This window comes from Protopterus annectens, chromosome 2.part0 (genome assembly GCF_019279795.1).
Source record: "Protopterus annectens isolate FY-2018-M chromosome 2.part0, PAN1.0, whole genome shotgun sequence".
Lineage (NCBI taxonomy): Eukaryota > Metazoa > Chordata > Ceratodontiformes > Protopteridae > Protopterus > Protopterus annectens.
In genome coordinates, this window is record NC_056728.1 from 93133634 (window position 1) to 93143749 (window position 10116).

The 10116-nt window shown below is 37.2% G+C and overlaps 1 protein-coding gene across 1 annotated transcript in view; it reads right to left on the reverse strand.

Moving 5' to 3' along the window:
• The window catches only part of TRPM8 (transient receptor potential cation channel subfamily M member 8), an 820991-nt gene that overhangs the window by 388739 nt on the left and 422136 nt on the right, over positions 1-10116 (reverse strand). The window lies entirely within an intron of this gene.

Consider the following 10116-nt stretch of genomic DNA (forward strand, 5'->3'; position numbering starts at 1 on the left):
AGTCTTTCTAAACTCATGTATATTATCGAGGTAATCTCTTATTTTCTGTTTGGCATTGTGCAATTGCTCCTTTTCTTGTTCTGTGAGATTCCCCGTGTTCTGCAATACTTTAACCTTTGTCTGTCCCTCTAAATAATTCTTATTACTTCTTAACCATATCTCTCTTTGTTTTATTTCCACTGATTTTTAAACTCCACCTTAATTTTGTCCCACTGCCTAGTTATATTTTCAGAAGAAATTTCTGTCTTCCTTAATAACTCCTGAATAATTTCCACTACTCATTCCTTTCACTCCTCTCTTTTTAACAGATAGGCGGGAAAGCACCAATGTCTCCTTTTTATTTCATTACTCTGCATTTTTATTTTAGTTATCATTGGCACGTGATTTGAAATAGTTATTGGATGCATATCAAAGCTTTCAATTAAATGCACATGTTCGATGAAATATAAGTTCTGTCCAGCCTAGCCCAGTTTTTGTATCTTGGAGAAGAATAAGTAAATTCACTTTGAACTCCTACTACTAAATGCATATCTTCCATGCTAAATATTTTTATAAATTTCTACAAAATCTATCATCTTGTGTTATATTTTCCCTTCTGGGCCCCCCCAGATACATCCTTACTACTGCAAATCAAATTCCTGTCCCCACCTATAAGCAGCATTCCCTGCTGAAAGTTAATTATTTCTCCCAGAATTTTCTTAAGGTCCATTATAGCAGTTTTAGTTGGAATATAAATACATGCCAGTGTAATTCTCCTTAGTGTAGCCCCTTATTACTACAAATCTACTATTATTATAATTTTTATCCTCTTCTATCACCATTGGATCTCCTCTTGCAATTAATATAAGTACTCCCCTTTTTCTTGGCATATTTAATTCAGTTCCACTAAATAACCATCCTGAAAACCTTTCTTTATTCTAATTCACATACTCATTTATTTTCAGATGTGAAACCTTTCTTTATCTAATTCACATACTCATTTAATTTCAGATGTGCTCCTATAGCATAACTGTTTGCACTCTACATTTTAATATTGTTCACTACTCTTTCATGTGTGTGTGTGTGTGTGTGTGTGTGTGTGTGTGTGTGGGTCTAACTCAGAACACAGACAGAGCGAAACGCCGTTGACAAGAACACTGACACCGGAAGACCAACAACGGAAATAACTGACAGTTCAAAATCCCGACTCTGAAAATACTGACATGCAAAACGAGCACGACTGTGTAAGTATGCGATAGTGACAGACATTAGGGTATGGGTAAGGTAAGTGTGTGATAGTGACGGACTTTAGGGTTAGGGTGCAGGTAAGGTAAGTGTGCGATAGTGATGGACTTTAGGGTTAGGGTGCAGGTAAGTGTGCGATAGTGACGGACTTTAGGGTTAGGGTGCGGGTAAGGTAAGTGTGCGATAGTGACGGACCTTAGTGTTAGGGTTTGGGTTAAGGTTAGTGCATAGATAGTTGTGTATGTAAGGTTTAGTGTAGGTTTGTAAGGTTTTTGGTGTGCTTGTGTTGTGAGTCGGTGTTCGGTAATGTGGACTGTTGGTATTGTGTGGTTTCGGTGTTTTGGTTTCGGCGTTTTGGCTGTCGGGTTTGTGGTGTGTTGGTGTAGTGTAGGTGATCTATATATATATATATATATATATATATATATATATATATATATATATATATATATATGAGACCATTTACATTTAAAGATAATATAAAAAGTATTATCACTGTGACAAAAGTTATTATTCCCACCTGTTGTGTGTAACAGCTTTTTGTAATGTCTATTTCCAGCTTTTTTACATGCATATACTAATGTTTGGCAGGTTGATCTTTTGTACAGTCATTTCTTATAGGTTCATAAGTTCATAGGTAGGCACTAGGCTATCGGCCCAAGGGCCAAAGCAAGCCTAGCCAACAGTGTATTGGCTTCCACCACCCATGTATTGTTAAATTCTGGACCCTCTATTGAGCAGTGCCCCAGACATAATCCCAGGGGTGAACTTCCTATCACCCATCCACTTATCAAGGTTCTTCTTGAATAATGCTAATGATGAGCTCTGCTTGATGTGGATGGGAATTTTGTTCCAGAGCATGGGAAGTCTCTGGGACAAGAATCTATCCCGCCAACATGTCCTATTTATTGTTATGGTGAGGTTCGGGTCCCTAGAGCATGTGGCTCAGGGAGATTGGGATTTCTTCAAGTGGAGCATGTCCAGCAATTCCGGGTTTGACATAGCTTTGTATGTCAGACAGAGGTCTCCTCACAATAAGCGGTATGCAATCAAGTAGAGTTTGAGTTTCTTGAGCCGGTCAGCATAGGACAATTTTTTGAGGCCAGCAATCCTCTTGGTGAGGTACTTTTGGGGCCTCTCAAGTTGTTGCAGGTGTCTTGTGAGGTACATCCCAAATGGGGCATTGTATTCAGTGAAGGGTCTGATAAGTGATGAGCAGAGGGGAATGATGACTTTCTTATTCCTAGATGCAAACCCTTTTGTGATTAGGTGGGCCACATAGAAAGATTTTCTGGCTACTGTGGCAATGTGGTTATCAAAGGAGAGGTTACTATCCACTTGGGTCCCAAGGTCTCTTATCACACTTTCTGTGTTAAGTGAACTTCCCCCTATTTGGTAATTCATGGGTACCGTGTTTTTACCAAAGGGGATAACAATGCACTTTTTGGCATTTAGCTTGAGGGCATGATGTTGACACCTGGTGTCTGTCTCAATGAGGCCCTTTTGCAGGATGCCTACGTCAGCAGGGGAATCAATAATGGCACCTAGTTTGCAGTCGTCTGTGAACTTGGACAGCCATAGACACTTGGTGTTTGCTTGCACTTCAGAGAAGTATATACCAAACAGGAGAGGTCCCAAGACTGAACCCTGGGGTACACCACTTGTCACTGGTTTGGAGTCGAATCTGGAGTTTGCAACTCTCACTGTGTGGGTTCTGTCTATGAGCCAGTTGGCCACCCATCTCATGATGTAAGGGTTTATGTTAAGGTTGATGAGTTTATCTATGATTCCTGAATAAGGGATAGTGTTGAAGGCTTTAGCAAGGTCCAGGTAGGCTGTGTGGACTACCTTGCCCTCGTCTATGGCCTTAGTAACTGTTTCAAAGAAGTCTACCAGGTTTAGGAGACATGACCTACTTTTTACAAATCTGAATTGGGTAGCATCCAGAGTTTGGAGGTTACCATTCTCTTTGTTTATGAGTTCCATGATGACACACTCCATGGCCTTGTAGACCAGGCTTGTCAGGCTAATAGGTCTATAGTTCCCGGGGTCTGTGGCAGTTCCTCCTTTGTGGAGCGGGATAACCATTGCTGTGCACCATTCTGTGGGCACATAGCCTGTGGTGAGGCTTTGAATGAACATGGATTTTAGGTGGGGGGGCTAGTTCATTTTGGAGTTCATGTAAGACGCAGCCTGGGATGTTGTCCGGTCCCATGGATGCTGTGTTTTTGCCTTTAGAGAGTGCCATTTTTACATGTGTGTTTGAGGGTTGTCATATCGATTTGAACCCATGTTACATCTTACAAAGCTTTCTGTTTTAGTGAAAATTTTCAAAAAAAAAAAAGCACAAAAATACAAAACTATGTACATCTTCAAATACTGAAGTTTAACCCTCCTGATAGGAACAATTATGCCAGACAGAGAGCCAAACTCACTGACTTGGATTAACCTATAAGGAATGTTATCCCTACTAAGATGCATGCTACAGTCTGTACTTCTACTAAGGGTTGTCTGTTTTTGTCTTATCTTCATCTCTCTCCCAGATTGGAAAAACACTTGAATGCTTTCAGAAAACATTATCTCCTAGCCATTGAAAAAAGCCATTAAAAGAAAGAAGTATTCTGTTTCTATTACCCCTTATCAGATTGTCTCCATTGGGACATGAAAGCCAGATATACAGATGTCTTCACAAGCACTCATTTATTTGCTATAGAAAAACCTTTTATTATATTCAGCATTTTTTTTTATTTTATTTGCTGTCCCTTAAAACTTGTTACAAGATAAAGCCAAGGGCCTTAATCCATTCATTCCCCTATGCAAGTGTAAGAAAAAGGCATATAAATGTTTCTTGTATCATGCTCTTTTGACCCGACTTTTTTTTATATTGCTGCACCTATATTTCTTAAAACTGGACAAGGAGAAAGAAAAAGGAGAAAAAAAACAGGGGCACCAGTTTTTTATGCATCCCTATTATATTAAAAAATAACTGAGAAAGCTTTTCTTTATAGCATGCAAATTATGTCATGCATTACAAAAATACTACTGTTATGAACAAAATTTTGTTTTACTTACAGTTAACACCTTCCTTCCTCTTTCCCTCTCTTAAATGTTTTTCAACACATTAATGACATGAAGTAGGGCATATGCTTTGAAGTTCCCTACAAGTTTAACAACGTCAAAAAAGTCCAATATTTCCAGGTTTTCTTGTTCTGTTAATTTTCAAAAATATAATTAGTACTTTTTAATCCCACATTTATTTGTCAAATTCTGAGTTGCTGTTTTTCTTCTTCTTGATCTCCATCTCCCAAATCCAGTATTTGTTGCATTTCCAACATACTCTCAGTTCTTCTAGTCAGCTCTTATGCTTTTTTCTGTCTCTTAAGCATTTTTCTTTGAAACATTGCACAAGGTTCCACTGGCACAGTCTCTCTATGGACTTTATTGCTAGAACAACAAGAACAGAATCTCCTTTTGATTCATAGCTCACTTTATGTTGGACAAATTTTTGTACTTCCTCCTTAGCATGTTCTGCATCAAAAAATGATACTGACCCTGCAGGAAAGAATAATCATTTTCCACAAATGCTCTACTGTCACCAATGTTTAGTACTTTGTCCTTCTATCACAGTTTTGACAGAATCACCTCTTTCTGCTGGTAGGATTGCATCTTTACTATTTAAAGTCTAGGTTACTTTCTCATGGCTAGGTTTGGAGCATAAACATACTGTGCCCCTTCAATTAACAAATCATGCTGTAGAATACCAGTCCAGTTGCTTATTTGTGCTATAATAAATGTAATACAGTCTGCTCCCTCCAGTTCTCTGGTACAGCATATAATCTTGGGTTTTGCCTATGTACTCTGTCCTGTAGTTCTATTATTTTTCGGAACATCTCTTCTTGAGTAGTTTCATATTCAGTCAACCTTTTCTTCATTTAGACCTCTGATTTTTGCAGTTTTATCACTTCAATTGAATATCTTTTTTTCCATCCTTTTGTTATTTGAGTTGATAAACTCCTTCAGTGTTTCATTATATTAATCAGTTCTAAGTATATTTGACTTATTTTTCCCTCTAGATTACTGGAGTCATGTCTTGCACCAAAGCTGGAACCTGCACTGCTTTTTGCTGAGCCACTGCAGAATTCTTCCCAGTCAGTGTTTTCTCCTTTTGTTTTGTGATTGATCTTCTTTCAAGGTCTCTAAATTTCTTTTTTGCTGGCATCTGGGCAGTGCACTTACTAACCAGTTACTGAAATTTACCCAAAAAGACACATTCACTGACTCTTATCAGAGTTTCTGTTTTCACATTGGGAGAACTGAAATTAAGCTATTACTTAATGTGCAGCCATCTTGGAAGCTTAGCAAACAGGTCAGAGGGGGAAGATCAACAAAGTTGTTGTATGCAGACAATGAGACATAACAGGCAGAAACTGAGCAAGAACTTTAGCAAAGAATAAGGGAATGGAATGCAAAACTGAAGGGACCTAGGATGAAACTGAGTACAGATAAAATAGTTGTAATGGCAGCAAATGGTAGAGTTCAGAAGAAGCTGAGACTTGAGATAGAAGGCAAAATAGCACAACAGATTAACAGCTTCAAGTATCTGGAAGGGGTGGTTGAGGGGAAGTGAAGTCTGAATGTGGAGGTCAAAGCTAGAATCAGAGGGAATGCAGCCATCTGGCACAGAGTGCCAGGAGTAGTGTAAAATAGAAGAATGCCAAAGAAGCTGAAAAGTAAGGTGTACAAAACAGCAGTGTGACCAGTATTACTGTATGGTATAGAAACCTGGGCAGTAAAGACAGAGCAGTTGAGGAAGAGAGAGCTGATGGAGATGAAGTGTCTGAGAAGGGTGGTAGGATGCACATTGTGGGACAGAGGAAGACATAAGGACATAAGCAAAGAAGTCAAAGTAGCTCCAAATGCAGAAAACATCAAAGAGAACAGATTACAGTGATTTGGGCACATGTTCAGAAAAGCAGAAGACAATCTAGTGAAGAAGATTTGAAAGAACAGGAAGAAGGGAAGAGGAAACAAGGGTGTCCAGCAAAGAGCTGAATGGATTGTGTGAGAGAAGATCTGCGGCAGTCAGGCATGAGTGTCGAAGAAGACAGGAGAGTGTCACTGAATATAGAGAGATGGCAACAGTTGACATGACACCCCAAACCCATGTAGAAATGGGAAAGAGGGGATTGATGATGATGACAACGACGGTGGTGATGATGATGATAATGGCATGGTCTGATTAACACATCAGCTCATTTACAATGAAAAAAGCTTGAGACTTAGGCTGTACTAACACTAGAGATACAGGCTTTTCAGTCACTTTTATGGTTACAAAAGATGCAAGTGTTTCAGTAATTTTAATGGGAACCTTTTAAACAGCAGACTCTGTTCTTTTTGATGCCATCTTAGACACAGGAGAGGATGTATATGTGCTTATTAATCTTAATCTTTTTAACTGTTGTTGAAGCTGAATGGTTAATGAAGAGGTACTATGCTGAGCACAACTCTGTACAGGAAACATTTTTTACTTAAATACAAATCAAATCTATCTTTGCTGTAATGGAGTGGGAAAAAGTAAGCTCTGTATACATTGTACATTTACAAGGAATTCAAGTTTCCCCAGCAAATTATGTACCTCTCATATATGTCATGTGGAGGGATATTCTCTCCACAAGCATATCCATGAAACCCAAGCTTTATGATTAAACAAGAGTGACATACCTAAATACAGAAATAACCAGCAAGGAGTACAAGAGTATAAATAATTTAAATGAGTACATCTGGTAGAAAGGCAGAGGCATGAACAGCACAACTTTAGAAAACATGCTTTTAAAGTACCAAGCCTTAAGAAGCTTACAGCCAAGATTTATAGCAACCACATTTTTAATACTTTGTAAAACTAATAGCCATGCCCAAAAGCAAGTCAAAAGCTAAGGAAGGTCTTGGTCCAAATAAGCAAAAGCATTAAGGAGCTCTGATCCCCTATAGGCTTGGTCATCTGAAAGGGTACTTTTAACTGTAGAATCTTACTTGATATATTTTCTTTTCTTACCAATGTATGACTGACATTCTCTTTTTATCCATGTTCTATATCTTCTTTTACCTGGAGTGTTTTTATTAATTCTTGTTATATTACTATGCTCAGCATACATGATGTAACCTGTTTTATGTATTATGCTGGATGTACTGTATTTGTATAACTTGATGTTGGAGCTTTTCTCCCCGGGCCTCCACTGAAAATGGACCTGGTCCAGTCAGAATTTCCAGGTTAACAAATGTAAAATAAAATAAAATAAATAAATAAATAAATAATTTCTAACAGGCAAGATGCAGTAAAAAAGGTAAAATAAATATTCAACATGATAGATTAATAAATTAACAGTAATGATGGAAAGAAGTGAAAAAAACATTTTAATGTACAATTTGCTAAAAGCAGCATGTGGCCATTTACATGATTTTTTTCCAGCACCTTACATAGCAAAGGAGAGCTGAACAGGGAGAATGGCACAGCTCATTATGGGATGGGATAATGTATTTAGCCAGCTTGGGAACATTTTGATTGCTGAGTAGTCCTGATGCCTGTAGCCTTAGTCTCAAGGCTGACAGAATGGTCCCACTTTTGTAAGATTTCCTCTTATTTAATACTTTCATACTTTCATTCTCCACCTTTGTAAAAAGCACCTCCAAAAGAGCCTGTCACAAACACTCCAGCTCTTCGGAATGCAATTCTCCTGACATAAGAAATCTCTAAAAGCTCTATCAACTTAAAGCTGACCTGCTAAACTCTCACTTAAAAATCACAAAGCTAGTACTTTCCTCTGAATACATGCCCACTACTTTCACTGCCACGCATGCACAATGTTCCACCTTTTTCATATCTTCACTTTCACATTATTCTCTCCTTCATTAGCATCTCATTCTAGTTCATTTTACTTTAACATACGTTGCCACTTTCACTTTCTTCACCACGAATTTGCTGACCATTTTAACATGAATCTATTTCAGAGGTCATTTGTATATTTATGTAATTATGTATATATTTATATATGCATGATGATCATACAAATACAATTTTCTGTCATATAAATATATCTGATAACATAAACCACTGTTATCTCTGACCTGGGTTAGTGACTGAAAAGGCTCCCCAGATCAGTAATAAAATGCAGTGAGAGGGCCAAAATGCTCTGGATAATGATTTCTAAGTAGAATTTCAGTAAATGTGTGTGTGTATATGTATATATATATATATATATATATATATATATATATATATATATATATATATATTAATTCATGTCAAAATATTGACAGCTGTTTCCTTGACTGACGATAGATCAAAAAATTATGCCAAAACACTTACTGGCAATTCTTAAAATCTTTTTTTTTGTTTTGCAGGAGGGAATCCACCTTCTGAACACCCAGTGTTGGGGACAAAGCCCTGTCATCCCCCCAAAATTATATATACCTATTCTGAGGTCACACAACAGTGGAGAAAAAGGAAAATTCCAATGTTAGCAAAGGTACTTTGGGAAATCTCTATCATCTATTGGGAGATGAAGAAATGACTGTTGATATATTGCATTCCTACATACAAACTCTGGAATAGGCCGCAACTTCAATAGCAATGCTTAAAAACATTCTGAATAACTGGATGGGTGATTGTATATTTTCAGTGGGCATATATGGAAAAAGTCTACTTAATAGGGGGTGTTCTTAATCTCTCACCAGTACTCGGTGATATGGCTGAGCTTCTTAATGGACTCCTTGGTAATAAACTTAATAAGAAGCTATGAAAAAGTTAATTCCATTTTAGAAGCTTCACAAATTTCAGTCCCAAATGTGGGACTGCAGAGGTTGAAAGTATACATACTGGATACTTTGACTCAGTCTTTTCTTATCCAACAAAAGACTTGTGTTCAATCCAAATTCAATCAGGTAGGCAAGACTGAACTACATTACAAAAACGCTACTGCTCCAAAATGATAACCTTCAACATGAATATATAGTTTTGAATGCATATGTTTTAACTGTTGTTTAACAGATACCAATGCTGATAAACTAACTTTTTACAGCACATGACAAGTAATCAGACAGGTATCCTGACAACAGAACAAAGACCATGTGCTCAGTAAACAGCACTTGGATAAAATGTTGTTTTAATAAATAAAGACATGAAAAAAACACTTTGACCTGGAGTCTAGAGTTCTATAGCTGAAGGTGTGGAGTATTTCCTCTTCTTCATACCTTTCAATTTCTTAGGTCCAAAATTCTGGATAACACCAAAGATGGGGGGTGCTTAACACCGAAATCAGGGAGAATTTTAGAATATTATTCTAATGTTCTTAAAAAGAATAATCGAATGATAGGTTTTTCATCAACATTCATTTTCTGAACAATAACAGGCGTGAAACTCTAATCCATAGTATTACTGACTGACTGACTTCCTCAGTAATTTACCAGAAAATAAAAAAGTATTTACAAGGAACAGGGCAAAAGCATTAGGTAAAATCAGGGTCAGTTGAAAGGTATGCCATAGGAAAAAAATAACAGGAGAATTCTGAAATATGAATCCCAATTTTTGTAATCATCATAGTGTTTAAAAATACCATTATCAGTCTCCTGCCATTAAACTGACTAGAAATATTCATTTGGAATTACAAATCCACAACAAACAGTACATAAAAGACTAAATCCTCTTTGCAATAGAAAATACTAATGCAATTTATAATGCATTCATGAAACGTAGCCCAATAATACATTATCAAATTTTAAGCTTTGGTAGTACTATGTGGTAAATATGCAATTGGTTTAGAAGGCCAAACTAAAATGGGCAGCTGACTGGTTTGAATACCAGATTTTCAGATCTTTTCAATTAAATGGGGATCTGAA